General features: G+C 42.5%; 1 pseudogene; it reads left to right on the plus strand.

The window, feature by feature from the left end:
* The first annotated feature begins 1,503 nt into the window (after positions 1–1,503).
* LOC149229708 (NADH dehydrogenase [ubiquinone] 1 alpha subcomplex subunit 9, mitochondrial pseudogene) overlaps positions 1,504–15,465 on the plus strand; it is a 54,664-nt pseudogene continuing 40,702 nt past the window's right edge.

Consider the following 15,465-nt stretch of genomic DNA (forward strand, 5'->3'; position numbering starts at 1 on the left):
GATGTTGGGAGATTTTGTGGAACAAATTGGAGCTGGAGAGCTGGATAGGGTGACAGAGAGCAGCAGAAGTGTTGCAGTGTTGCTGTGGGATTGTTCATCTGATGATTTAGCTAGAATATTTGTCTCCGACTGAGAGGTACTACTGCCGAGGGCATTCTCTGTTGGGTGAGCCATTTTTGGCACCCAGATTGTATTCTAAAACTGCTTAATAATAAAACCCTCTGATAGTTGCACCGGTTTTCCCGCATTGGGTTTTTTCGGGGACATTAGTCCAAAAACAACGATGTCACTTGTGTGCTTGTTTCTTTCAGTTGATGATCTATATGTGTTGATATTGTACTTGTATTTATTTTCAGTATTTACATGGTAAATAACTTGTTAAGTAACTGAACAAGTAGGAAGAAATAAATCAGATAGTACAGGAAGAATTTCTAACGGATAGAATTAGAAATTCCAACACAGTATCAAAGTGTGGTTGCAGATCATAGGATAATTGAAGGCATTAGCCGAGCAGAGCATCAACAATGGAAACAGTTATTCGAAGTGACAAAAGTTGTTCCTAGCAGAAAGCAACAAGAAAGGGGTGATGCAGATAACATGCGTCATCAGTTCGATCCAGGAGGAGGATCAGCGCTGAGGCCCTACGCAGTGCCTGGTCATCTTTCTCAGCCAGGAAGGATTCACGTTGTGGCCAAGAGGTGAAAATTGTGTCAGTGTCGGGATTGCGCAGAGCCTAGAGGCTCTAACCTTCAGACTGTTGGGGCATAGGAGGTTGTGGGTAAGTTGCGGAGTGAAGCTGGTGGGGTATTATGGTCAGAACAATAACTAACAGGGAAAGACCAAGGAGGAGGGAGTTTCTACCGAGGATTGGCAGAGGGATTTCTAGAAGGGAAATCGAGGCTTAACAGGAGTCAAACTAAGAACTTCCAAATGAGAAGTAGAGCAACTTGAAAGAGTCGAAAGAGTAGCAGGGAAATGGCAGTGAATGGGCTAAGAGACCACGATAGACTGGACAGAGCTTCAAACTTTGTAGTTTGGAAGGCCAGGATCTTGTCCATTCTAGACAGGTATCACATCAAACACTCTGCCTTGAAAACGATAATGATCCCGGTTGACCCAGCTAAAAATGACAAGTACGAGGAGGCAATGGCCAGGGCAAAGCTCATCATCCTTGATGGTGTCAAGGATCATGTGGTGCCACATATTGCCGAGAAAGAGATGACAAATGAGATGTGGGAGGCCCTGAAGAAATCGTACCAACATACTTCTGTGCAAAGGAGGATGTTACTTGAAAACCAATTGTGGTCATATCATATGCAGAAGGGAGAGCAGATAGATCTCTTCCTCGGTGGATTGAAGGAGATCCGTGATCAGCTAACTTCCATAGGGGCCACACCAGATCATGAACTGATGGTGAGGACCGCATTGAATGCAGTCTAAGAGGATTGGGAGGTATTTGCCCAAAGTATACTAGGCAGGACAAGCCTTCCAGATTGGGAGAAAATGTGGGCAGCTCTTTGTCAAGAAGAGATCAGACGGGTGTCCAAGGCGAGGAGTGGCGGAAAAGGGGTTAGAATCAAGAAGGAGGAAGAAGAAGATGCAGCTCTCACATCTGCGGGAAGGCAAGAGAAAAGAAAGAAGAAGGACCTCTCTAAGGTCAAGTGCTTCCATTATGGGGAACTAGGTCACTATGTGAACCAGTGTCTTATGAAGAAGAGCAAGGGAGAGGCTTCTGAGACCAAGATTGCATCGGCTAAGGTGTAGAAGGAAGTGGAGACTGATGACGACTGTGCCATGAGTGCTCATGCACCTCAATAAAAGAGGTGGGGAGACATCACGCTGTAGTGAGACAAACTACAGGTGATGAGGGGCAGGATCCTTGAGGTACCCAACCTCTTGGATTATGCCTGGCTATGGGAGCCCCGAAGAGGAGTAGCAGGACTGGCGGATGTCGGTAGAGACAGGTGTAGATGGAGTGATGGAGAGTGCTACAGTGGAGGAGTCCTAGGACAACGTGAGGCAGCATTGCAAAATGCATGGAGTTGTAGCAGCAACTTAAGGTCAGAGAGGGAGCACTTGTGAGCAACAGAGGGAGCTTCAGCGTCAGGAGTGTCTCTAGCCTAACAAAGATGTCAAAGTTGGGAGTATCAATTACTTCTCAATAATTGAGTTGCAATGCAGCAGTTAGTAGTTGCAGTGCTATGGGCAGCACGATACAGCATGATGAGAGGGGATGCAGTGCAGATGCAACAGTGGCAGGGCCATGGGCAACAACACGGATGCATAGGGAGATGTCGTATGGATGCAGCAGTGGCAGTGGTAGGGCCATGGGTAGCAGTACATGATGCAGTAGTGCATAGGATGTTTGGTGGGGAGGCCTATCATCAGCACAGGGACCGATGCTGGATGATCAGGGTGATCCTCAGTGAATAGTATTACTAGAGCACAGTCCTCACTAAGAGGGAGTGTTGATTTTGGGTAGCATCGGATGTGCTCTAGCCATAAAAATTGGTGGAGAGGCTATAACACATGAGATCTCCAAGACCAGAAATGGTTTGGGCAAAACCCAACCAGTTTGGGAGATATTAAAACAATTAATATTTTAATGGAGTTCGTAAGTCTAAACTTAGGAAAAATAAAATATCAATGTGAATTAATATAAAACTGAGTTAGAATGGTCCAAAAGTCATGGATCGAGCCAAATATAATCTTATTTATTGATTAGAGATTTAATATTGGTCGTTGATGGACCAAAGAGAAAAGTATAAGTGGAGGCTTGAGGGTGAGTTGGAGAACACACCGAGTTGATCAAGAATTCGATTTTCTGGGGTAGGGCTTGCTGAGGAAATCGAAGGAGTGATCAAAGCTGCAACTGAGGGTCAGTGAATACAGTAGCAGAGAGGCAAAGATAGTACCGGGAGTGTTGAGATTGCAACAAGATGATGGAGCTTAGTGAAAAGAGTCGCCTTCACTAAGTGGGCCAGCAGGAAAATTATGGCGCAAGTTCTATTTTTGGATCCCAACAGGGATGATCACAGCAGGAGTGACCACAGCAGGGATGATCACAACAGGAGTGACCACAGCAGGAGTGATCACATCAGGAGTGATCACAGCAGGAGTGATCACAGCAGGAGTGATCAAAGTCTATTTTTAGACTGGCTATCCAAAATAGAAAGGTCAAATATTATTGTCTCATAATAATATTTGGACTATAAACTTGATCTTATTCTCTTGGAGCACTTCAGTTTGAGCTACAGATGTGGCACATGCAGCTGTCAGAAGGAAGTACACTTTTCTTATGAGTCAGTTGAGTTGTTGCATGCATGACTTCAGTTAGAACTCAATCAATTGAGTTTGGTGGAGTTGATTGTGGAGTTGATTGTGGAGTTGATGGAGTTGTGTTTAGTTTGACTTGGTTAAACTAGTTGTAATTAGTCTAACTGCAAATAGACTAATGATGAGTTGTTAAACTAATTATTAACTCATAATGCAACTATAGAATACATCAGTTAACTCAGTTGCATGTCAGTGCATGTTCAGTTCAACAGGGACAGGTGTTAGAGGATCAGATTGCTATCAGTTGTGACTATAGTTGTGCATGAGGATTTGCACAATTAAGGGATTGAGTATGCCAATGAGTTTGCCCAAGTATTTGCCCAGTATTATAGCCTCTACTCACGTCTTTCCTAGTGTGAGTGATTATTTGGAGGTAAATACGATATTGGTTAATCCATTCTCATTCATTCTTGAGTAGGTATTGAGCAGTGGAGGCAGGCAAGCAGTGGAATAGATTTGGAGATCAGATCTTAGTTGTATTGTGTGTAACAGGTGGAGTTGGTACTGGATTGCTTGTGATAAGCATTGTACTTTGTAATGTTACATGGTCTCAATCATTAATATACAGATAGTTGGGGTTTTTAGCGAGATGCTTTCCCCGGGTTACATACTGTGTTAATGTGTGAATGCTCTTGATGTTTTATTGTTATTGATGCTGCTAAATTGATGATCAACGTAGAGGAGCTTATGTATTGTGTATGTATTCCGCAATAGTACATGATCAGGATAATCTCCATTGAATATGTGTTAAATTATTCAAAATTTCTACAGGGAGCATCAGCGCAAAAGCCGGGAGAGGGTTTACGTAGAGCTAGCTAGAGGCCACACAAAGGTAGTCAGAGGTCATGCAAAGGCAGCCAGGAGTTGTGCAGAGCTTGAGGAGATCCAGCGTGGGAGATGCAGAGGCTCCAGAGGTTGAGGCAGAGCCTCGAGATGCTGAAGTTGGGCCAAATAGGCTGACGCTAGGCTAGAGAGGCTAACGCAGACCCTAGAGGCCGACTCTGGGAGATTTCGTGGGACAAATTGGAGCTGGAGAGCTAGATAGGGTGACACTGTCCCTATCAGGGTGATAAAGAGCAGCGGAAATTCTGCAGTGTTGCTATGGGATCGTTCATTCGGTGATTTATCTGGAATATCTGTCTTCAACTAAGAGGTACTACTGCCAAGGGCATTCTCTGTTGGGTGAGCCATTTCTGGCACCCAGATTGTATTATGAAACTGCTTAACAATAAAACCCTTTGATAGCTGCACCAGTTTTCCTGCATTGGGTTTATCCGGGGACATTAGTCCAAAAACAACAGTGTCACTTGTGTGCTTGTTTCTTTCAATTGATTATTCGTATGTGTTGATATTGTACTTGTCTTTTTTTTCAATATTTACATGGTAAATAACTTGTTAAGTAAGTGAACTAGTATGAAGAAATAAATCAGATAGTACAGTAAGAATTTCTAATGGATAGACTTAGAAATTCCAACATCTGGATGCAAGGCACTGTTGCGGGATGGGTTCCGAGAGGACACATCTACACAATTTTGGATGCCAAGGGAGGGTGGGGTCTCTGCGCACTGCGGAGTTCCAACAAGCAAGGGAGGAAGCTTGAGGGTTGCAAAAGTAAAGTGCATGGTTTTGGGAAGCTAGATGAAGCTAGGTTTCTTAGGAAATTAGCTAAATGTGAGATCAGTGACATAGATGTAAGCAGTGACAGGACTCTACTGTGATCACACACGGAAACTTAGTGACACAACGTAGACCATCCAGAATGCATAAGACATAGTTTGCTTGATGCAACGACCTTCATGACAAGAGTGCATGAAGTGAGTGTGAAACATGTCTACGTGATGATAATAACTCATATGCACACGATTCCCTTGAAGCAAAACAACATTCCCTTTGCATGCCAAACAACAACACCTATGCCCAAAGGTGACACATGCTACATAAAGACGAGAACTCTTAATATCAAGGAAGTGAGCTTGAAATCATCATCTTACCAACAAGTGACCAAGGATGATCGATCACAGGATCCAAGGTAGGCTCTAAAATTTGCATGCGAGCCAAAATTTTGGAGGGTGGTTGTAGCCGCTACAACATTGACGACACACTGGTAGAACTCCAGCTCTCTGTATGGACCTTGTTTCGTGAAAAACGAGTCTAACCCTTCCAGAAGTATTGTTCGATTCTTTGATTGTGATGGCTTTCGCACTAGCTTGTGTGAAAGATGTAGTCCCTGCCATTCTCTTGATCGGTCAGCACACATTCCAAGCCAAGTCAACTTAGTTGTTTCAATTGGGGATGAGGGGTATATTGGTGCACAAGTAATATAGTTGTCAAAGTTTGAGTTCCATCTCTAGTGTTGCTCCGCTGCCAGCAGGCCTAGACAGTACCCCGATGAAGTCACGCAGGAACACAAGCATCGCTCCGCTGCGAGCGTGCCTGGTTAGTACCCCGGCAGAGTTACTTGTATCACCTCTTTGCGTAGGAAGACTTTCTCTTCTTTCACCTTATTCATTTTTCATCATTTTTTTCAAAGAACTGTGCATACACACTTATTTACTTTAGAGGCAGAAGAGGGATCTCGACTTATTGACAATAAAAGAGGTTGTTCCTTTAGAGAAGTATGTTATATATACCTCTGACATACTTGTTAAGGTTTTTCCTCCACACCTTACTCTACTTGACTGAGTTGACAAGGGTTAACTCAAAAGAACCGATTAGAGTAGGCAATACTAGTTAACAATACAAGCGTTGTGTTTTCACCAAGACTCACTCTGAACAAAACATATTTTCCATCAAGGCATCATCGACTGAAGACAACAAGCTCTTCATAGAGAGAGGGGACAACAAATAACCAAATGTTGATAATTGTACAAGTCCTCTTAGATTTACTTGGCTTGTCTCGAGAGCCAACACGGCTTCATGGGAGGCTAACCTAAGCAAAAGCCAAAAGCAGAAGTAAAGCAAAAGAAAAAAAAGTTAGCAAAGCAAGCAAGCAAGCAAACCAAACCAAGTAAGCAAGAAAATTAAACATGCAAACCAGGAAGCAAAGCAAACACTACTCCTAGTCCTACACTAAACAATGCATGGGTTTATTCACGTGAAGTGATATCTCTAATGCAGCCACTGGCACATTGGTTGGCCCATGTTGTTGAAGACATGATAAAAAAGAAAGATATGCATATGAACCACTGAACAAGAAATATAGATCAGTGAAGATCAACACGCTCCAAGTTCTAAAACATCCACAGAAAAGAAAAGAATGAATGCACAAAACAAACATTCTATAGACGTACCATGGTGTTGCGACACACTGTGTGCAGACAATAAATATACACACTCTTTGGAATGTGACATATGAGTGAACATGAGAAAGACAAACAACTTATGTTTTACAAATGCGCCCGTTGTGTAAGATTCCTTCAAGGCCTAAGTGATGGGATCATGTGATTCGAGTGGAGGAAGTGAACTCTGTGTCTTAGATTGATCTTCAATGTGAAGCAGAGAGTGATGAGGAGCCTTGGGTGTTTCAAAAAAAATTTGATCAGAAATGGAACTACCCTCAAGACAACGAGGGCCTGACCTAACCATCAGATCAAGATGAAGTTGCTCGACAACCTACGGGGTTTTCACTTTGTCAATAAATAAATCGTCAAAGACTAGTGGCTTAGGAAGATAACAATGAGTGAATAAACATCATGATGAAATGAAGAAGTACAAAGATCACGACAACCATGATAAAAAAAAAAATTGGTATGTTTGTTGGCATCCTCATGATTTAATGAATCATTGAGAGGGGTAGATGAGAAAGAAGGATGTTCACCTTCTGCGTGTTCAGAAATGACAGATGACAGATGGGACGAATTTTTAGAGGAAGATGTGTCCTCTCCACAATGTAATGACAGGTTGACATTCGGTGTGTCTTGTGAATGATAGGAAGTAGAAACATCTGAAGATGAGTATTCACAAGGAAAATCAAGAGTGGAAAAATCACAATAGATTTCAGGATAGAGCAGATGAGGCACAGATGGAAGGGAGTCATCCTTCACCGCGGGTTCTTCTTCAGGTTCCCGCACACACTCATCATGAATGATAGCGCAGGTTGGTTACACAACACCAACTCTTTCGACAACTTGATCCTCGTTCACAACAAGTGTGGAGTCCGGAACGGAAGAACACAAGACAGTACAATCTAGAGGATCAACAGAACGCAGGGACAGAGGTTGAGGTAACAATTCCACATGACAACCAATAGGCTTGCAAGCCAAATTTGCGAAAACATTGAGAGCAGGTGGGGTGGGAGGATGTGACAGATCAACAAATATGTGCGCACCTTCTCCCACCTCGCACTGTGGAGCTAGAGTTGTTTGATGAGAAGAGGACGGATAGTCACTTGTGACAATGACCTCGTCCATCTTAGATTTGGCATCTCTAACAACGAGGTATGTTGGGAAGGGTTTGAATGATTCCAAGAGTTGTGGATTTTCGGAGATGTAAAGAGATAACTTAAATCTTCCATCGAGGAATACCCGATCCATTTCATCTTCAGGAAATCGATATGCAAGATTACGAAAGCACATGTGAAATTGTTCAACAGATTCATCAAGTGATTTCCGTAATTTCAGAATTTCTTTGTTGAGTTCTTTATGATCAAAATGATTGAAAGCATGGGTTGTCTCTATGATCAAATGATGGAAAGATTGAATAGATTTTTCGATCAGTGTGGCACACCATAGTAGTGGGTGCCCTCCAAGCGTGTATGCGAACAGTGCGTAGGTCATGTAATCTTCATAGATTTCATGCCTTTCACAGGAGCCTATGACGCCAACTATGTCTAAGCAAGGTCGTTACTTCACCTTCACCATCGTATGTTTTACGTGACAAGTTATTCCAAAGATCTTCGGAGATTTCAAAGTCGTTTCCATAAGACATACAACTCGAAGGAGAAACTATGTGGTCACTCATGATAAGTATGTGAAGATCCAAAACAGACTTTTAGGACTCAGCTTGTCATTTGGCCCTCCTTCTAGCGCCAGAAATGTTGATGGTGTTGGACCTGTTATCACAAAATCGTGTACTAAGGGCTGCTACTTAGCAAGATCTCATGCAACTATTTCAAACCAGGCTTTAGACTAAGGCTTAGCCTCCTTAGTCAGAGAGGGCTCTCTCACAGATTTTTGATATGAATTAATAACAAATGGCTAACTCTTCAAACAGTACATGAAAAATAAGCTGGTTGGAACAACAAAATAACACTTCTTCCATTGGGCTCATGGAGTCAAACACCTCTGCAGTAAACTATTAACTACTCAATCATGGAAGCCAAGGCATATAATGTTTAAACACTCAGAACATTTCTCAAAAAGAACCTCAACTCATAAACATACACAGGAAGTCTGAGCACTAGGTGAATTCAGAGTGATTGCATGTCTATTGAGCTGTAAAACAGAAAGGATAAAGACAAAACCACATATATTCTGAGCCTTTGAACACAAGATGAATCTTGGGAAGAAAAAGTAATCTTTCTATTACTGTCAAAAGTCTTTTACATCAGTCAATATAAAAACTCTGTTTTTTGTATAAATCTCCAACCTCACTTACATCAGAGTTTCTCCTATATATAGGAAAACAAAACTAAAACTACCTTGAGTCTCCTCCTCCAGCATGAGGGGAGCTCGATGGTCTATCATTAACTAACCTTATCTATTTTTAAACAAACTTATTAAATACATAAGGTATTGTGCTGTAAATACATAGAGTCCTAATCACATTGAAATTCTAACTCTATCTCCTCGTATGCATGATGCCTTTCTTGAGCTTTGACACCTGTACATTTTCTGTTGTGGCCGAGATATGTTGGAGGAGCATTCACTGAACGAGCTGGCCTTGGATACTAGCTGTGTAGATGGCTCATTAATTAGTAAAGATGAGTGCCCTGCTTTCACTGTCCCTGTCTTCCATTATTCTTTACTACTTAAAGACCACGCTCCAAGCTCTTTAATTCTTCAATAACAACGCATAACACCATATGCCTCATGATCTGGATGCCTTGTGGACTAAACAGGTGTACAAACCAAAAATTCCGGTAACCCTACCAGAACCCTAGTAATTCGGTCATAAAGTACCTTTAAGAAAACTTTAGCAAAAAACAAAATATTTCACCTTTTCTCCAAAACTCACACCTGTCACTGTTTGAATTGCTATGATAGCCTTGTATGGTCTCCCTCCCGTCCTCGAGGCGTTCCTTTCAAAATTCGCTGACCTCATCATCAAATTCATTGTTTTCTTATAAAACAGCATCTACAGCAGTTTCGTAGCGCGCTACGAAACTGCTGTTTTTGTCAAAACAGAACATATTTATCTTGAAGCGCTTTCTGCTTAAACTCATGATTTCTTCAGACATTTTGTACAGGTGTTAGGGACCTAAATAGTTTCAAAATGATGGAGCTTTAACCAAAATTTATCAAAACTTGAAAAGCACCTTTCCTTTTAAATCAGTGAGCTAGTTTACCTAGCTTCTTCTTCAAACTGCTAACCTCTTTCTTCAAAGCCTTATTTTCTGATCTCAGGCTCATGTTCAGCTTTCTTATGAGTTTTGCTTGCTTAAGTGCTGGTACCATCCACGAAAATACATCAGACCCCGAGTCAGCTTGACCCACTAGGCTTGTGCTGCCTTTTAATACAGCCCTTCTATAATTAGCATATCTCACTGCACGTTCTCTAGAAACATTCTTTATCTGGGCCACTTCTTCCTGGATTGTTCCTGCCTGGTTCCTGATAGCTATGACATTTCCTCCTTGGCTAATAATAACCTTTTTACTCTTGTCTTTACGCCTGGCTGCATGCACTGTTTTAGTCAAAACTTCAAGAAACTCTATACTGGGCATTTTTACAGCTGCCTCCTCTTTATGCACTTTCTCGGCCTCTTTCATTTGTCTTCTTGTAATTGGCCTCCGTGGCTTGAACACATATTCTTCACTAGGCTCTTCAAACCTTAACCTTTTCGAAGCCTTTGATTTCTTCATGCTCTCTGGTGAGGATTGGGTTAAGTCAATGTGCATTGGCTGCACTGGTTGGTCCTGCTCAAACTCTATTGGCTCAATCTGCACTGGCTGATCTTGTTCAAGCTCAATTGCCTCAAGTAAATCAGTTAAACTAGCTTTTGACATAGGACTTTCTTCAACAGCAATTGACTTGCCTTTCTCCTTGCTTAACTGACCTCTGGTTTTCACTCTTGATACCCTTTCAACTTCACTTGGTCCAGGTGCATCCTTCTTCTGTTTGACCTTCTCTTTTGATGATGATTGAGGTGTCTCCTTGACTACCAAGGGCTTCACTGGTTTCCTCAACTTGGTTTTGGACTTCTTCTGATCTTTCACCTCTTTTCTAAGCTCAGCAAGAGTAGGTTCTTCAATTGTTTCTTCTCTTTCCCTAACAGGCAATGGAGTGAGGCCTGTCTTGCTCTGAAAGCCAGCCATAAAAATAAAGGAGTTCCAATCTTTACCAATCTTCTGCAAACCATCTAACACTAACAGCTTTACCAAACCATGGTGAAACAGTGATGTTTCACAGTCATCTTTTTTCAGTTGAATTTTATCACACATTTTACTGAGGCTTCTGAACAAGTAGAAATGGATATCTATTGATGCTTTGCCTGTGAAATGTAACAAAAGTTTAAAATGATAGGAATAAACTTTGTTATACCTCCCTTCGCATGTTAAATATTTTTGGATGCATGTAAGGAGCAGTGCAAAATGTTCCTTCACATAACTCCTTGGCACAGCCTTTGTGAGATCCTCATTTACATAAGGCTCCTTCAAGAATTCCTTACAGGGGCTCATATCGAATTTGAAATTTTTGAACCATTCATGTCCTCCTCTAGGAATCTCAGTCACATTAGAAATAGCTTCTGGAGATACAGGGAATTCTAGCATTGACACCTTAGAGTTTAAACTAGTAAAATTCAATGCAAAAGCTTTTGTTACCTCTGCGTGCCCTCCCTGCAACTTCTCACAAAACCTCCAGCAACCAGCATTTTTAAAAGCTCTTGCTACACCTTCATCCTTTAACGTAAGATCAAGCCCCTCCGGTTCTGTTCTTTGGCACCTACCGGATCGATGCTCCCTCTTCTCCATTTTACTTTGAAAACTTTCGGACAGAGAACTAACAGCAGCTTCAACTCAAAAGGCAACTTCGAACTTTGGAATGCAGGCTCGCTTGCAATCAGGTCCTTTTAAATGAAAACTCGGGCTCCTTTGCGCTTCAATAGTCTTGTCATACAAGCAAGTCAGTTTACGCACTAATAACAAATATCATGACACTACCATACATCATAAAATCACTTTGAATGATGTTTATGTGCGTGGTTCTGAACCTCATGGCGGAATGATGACCCATAATGACCTGGAGAGGACATCAACTGACAATATATGGACGGACCTAATGACTCATCCCCCCAGACTTGACATTTCAAGAAAACGCACTGCAAAATCCCCGAATCCCCGATTTCGTAGCGCAGACAGTTATAAATTAACAAAATGCGCTACGAAATGGCTGGTAAATGACACGCTACGAAAAGGCGGAAACATCATTGCGCTGCCAAATTGGCCAATCAGACTGCGCTGCGAAACTGCGAAAAGGACCAATGACGCAAACAAGACAAGACATGCCTTAAACAATTATGATGGAGGATGATTAACAGTTTTTTGCAATGATTCACATCAATACCTTTTTAAATCATAATCCCTAAGTGACACACATAGGACCATAACCATTTGACACACAATTTTTGACAATGAAATTTTTTTTTTGTTTTGTTTGGGAAAACATTATGTACATGGACTGTAGTTCTAGGTGATAACAGGACCCGCCAACATTCAGGGGATCTCCCTAGTATGAAGTCCCGACTAGACCTCACACCGCTTGGTGTAGGAGTCCCATCCAGTATGATGGCATGGCTGCCATTATCTTAAAGATATGCCTTAGATCTTGCTTGTCAGCACATGAGAGTGGTATACTTAGTCTTCAAACAACGAGGTTCGTGTGCCTGGTGAGGGCTTAGTGTCGCTTGTGTCAAAGTTATTTCACTGTAGAGGGAGAGGGTGAGAGTGAATCTCAATTCAAAAGGGAATAGTCCCAACTTAGTTAGAGACACACCACACAACAAGATATGTGCAGCTTCTGGTGGAGTAGTCCACATGAATGTGACATTCACAAACACAAAGGTGAATAGATAGCTTGTACAACACCTAGCGGAGTAGTCCACCTGAGTATGGTGATAGTTATAACAACTTTACAAGAATGACTATGTCGAGTGTCTGGCGGAGTAGTCCACATGTGTGAGACAACGATAACAATTGATACAACACATTTCCAACAATATATGCACTAAAACAACCAAAACAGTTCAACTATCTTAGTACGAGTTAAAGTAACATGCATTACAAGCATCCAAAGAATAGTCGTACAAATGAATACAATACATGTGTGAAAACGTGTTGGCCTGTTAACATGCTTCTGAATTAAGCGAAAGTTCCAAGACACATTCGTACACCATACATCACTATCCCTGATAGCGGGGCATGGGAGCCACTACTTGCTTCTCAAAGAAAAGATTACAAACACTCAAGGCTATGTGGGAGGAGCCAAGTTGAAAAGTCCTTTGCATGTAAAAATGAGGATAGCCAAGGGTGAATTTGACCCTTGTGACTCTTCAACTTCCCTCATGACTTTTCGACTTACATGACTCTTCAATTTACATAACTCTTTAACTTCAACTATGGGTCTCTTGGACTTCCACGTTACATTACATTGATTACATAGTATGACCCAAAATAGTGATGTGGTCGAGGCGACTCATGACACAACTCGACATGACATTGTTGGTATGCACATGCTAGTTGTGTTTTTCATGTCGATTTGTTGTGTTGCTCAGTGATGAGTGTTACTGTGGTGTACCATAGCTTGACCTCCGCATAGCAAAGTGCGTGGAGTCTTCAGTGGTCTTGGTTTTCTCTTGATGGTCCATGCATGTGCATGTGTCTCATTCGTTGGCTACTTGGTATGCTTCATGTGTTTGTCCAACCGCGAGAAAGTATTCTAGCATAGTAGTCGCGCCATGTCTCATCCATGTACCTGTTTCTACAATCACTCATGACGAGATGACATCAAATCCAGAAATCCCTTAGTCTACCATGATGCATTGTCTTTCGTTTCTGGGTGCAGGTGACCAGGAGAGAGGACAAGGCTCTGAAACAACACAGAGCACATGTCAGGTCGGGATGCGAGGCTCTGGGACACTATCAGGAAAAACTGCATAGAGGTCACTAAGAGGCTGGGTTGAGCAGTCCGGGACAACAATGACATTTGTGAGATCTGGCTCAGCTGGGAGGCAGAACTGCACAATTTTTCCGGGGAAGGCAGTGCGGGCAGCAGGAGGCATTGGCAGTGAAAACTGCACAGATTTTTAGAGGAGGCCGGGTTCGAGCTACGGGAGCTTGCTGGCCAGAACTATGCAGATCTGGGATGTAGTCATGCAGGACATCTCTGCGCAGTTTCGGGTTGAGCAGGGTGTCCGGAAGAAGGTGGACTGTCCATGAAAATTGTGTAATTTTAAGGAGGATTAGCATGCAGGCCGGCATGGGGATTAACTGTCAGAACTGCATAATTTCCAGAGACAGTGCAGTAACAGGCAGTGGGTGCCTATCCCTCTTGTCTAGGAAATTTCTACAGGCAGTGAAAGCAGGTAGGATGGTAGCTTCTGCGCAATTTTTTGGAGGAGTACAACCATGGGTCACTGCCCAAGTAAAATTCTTTGGTTGACCAGCGGGAGGCTCGATGGATAGGCTTGTTGGAAGCGCAGACTGAGATAGATTATTGGGTAACTTCTGCATTGTTCTTGGTGACAGTCATCTTGGTTGATTCCAGAATTGTGCAGTGCAGACTACCTGGAGGGAAACCTTAAACTCTACGCAGTTCATGGCACTAGTGCTTGGTCACTGAGGGTTGACACTGCGCAGTGCCACTTAGTGGAGGTATGGCTGATGGAGGGTGGTTAGTTCGACAGAATTTTGGAAAAAATGGCTAAGTCTGTGAGCGAGTGAACTCGTGTATACATGACCTTGCAAACACACACTCAACATGACTCAACAACAAGACACCTCAAACCAACAAGACAACATATGCTCAGTGTGACTGACTGCGAGACTGTCTAATGGTGAAAGCGACAAGTGTGACACTTCGGATAAGCCTTTGGACGATCGTGACGACACTCATGCAGTAATGCTTACAACATTGTGTGTGAGTGTGACGGGTGTTTACATAGTCGAAACAACTCATGCACACGAATACAAACCTTCGATATCACCAAAACAAGGTCGCAAGCATGACATGGCAATCAACATGCCAAAGATGACAGTTGGTCAAACAAGTGAAAAGGAAGCAAGACATGTAGAGGAAACACATGAAATGACTTTTTTGTGTTTTCACACATGCATGTTACTGAAGACAGGATTATATGCCAATGGCAAGTAGTCTTGCAAACTCAACTAAGAGGTGTACTTCGAAAAGTGTTCTTTACTTACCATACTTAGCCTCGAGAAGATCATGCATTTGACAAAGTTTGCATGCGATCCTGATATTTTGTTGTCACTTAGTCTCTTGGTCCTTCTCCTCAACTCCTTAGGAGTGATCTCAGCATGTCACCTTTCCTATAGTCACTGAGAGATAGATTAGTACAGTTTCAGCAAGCAGTGACTGCTACCGGGATGAGGCCATTTGGGGCCCATCTGTGCAGTTTCTGCATGCAAGACAGATAGGGTAGCTTGGACAACACTTTGCAGTTTTGAGGCATAGGACATTGCTACAGGATGGGGGTCCTAGGAGGACACCTCTACGCAATTTCTGAATGTAGTGCAGCCTGGGCAGCTAGGGGGAAATACTATGCAATTTATGGATGCAAGGCACTATTGCAGGATGGGTTCCAGGAGGACAAATCTGTGCAATTTTGGATGCCAAGGGAGGCTGGGGTCTTTGTGCACTGTGGAGTTCTAGTAGGCAAGGGAGGAAGCTTAAGGTTGCATAAGCAAAAGTGCACAGTTTAGAGAAGCTGGATGAAGCTAGGTTGCTCAAGAAATT

The sequence above is a fragment of the Pinus tabuliformis genome, chromosome J (assembly GCF_031772625.1).
Source record: "Pinus tabuliformis cultivar Carrire ecotype Pingquan chromosome J, CPIR1, whole genome shotgun sequence".
Taxonomy (NCBI): domain Eukaryota; kingdom Viridiplantae; phylum Streptophyta; class Pinopsida; order Pinales; family Pinaceae; genus Pinus; species Pinus tabuliformis.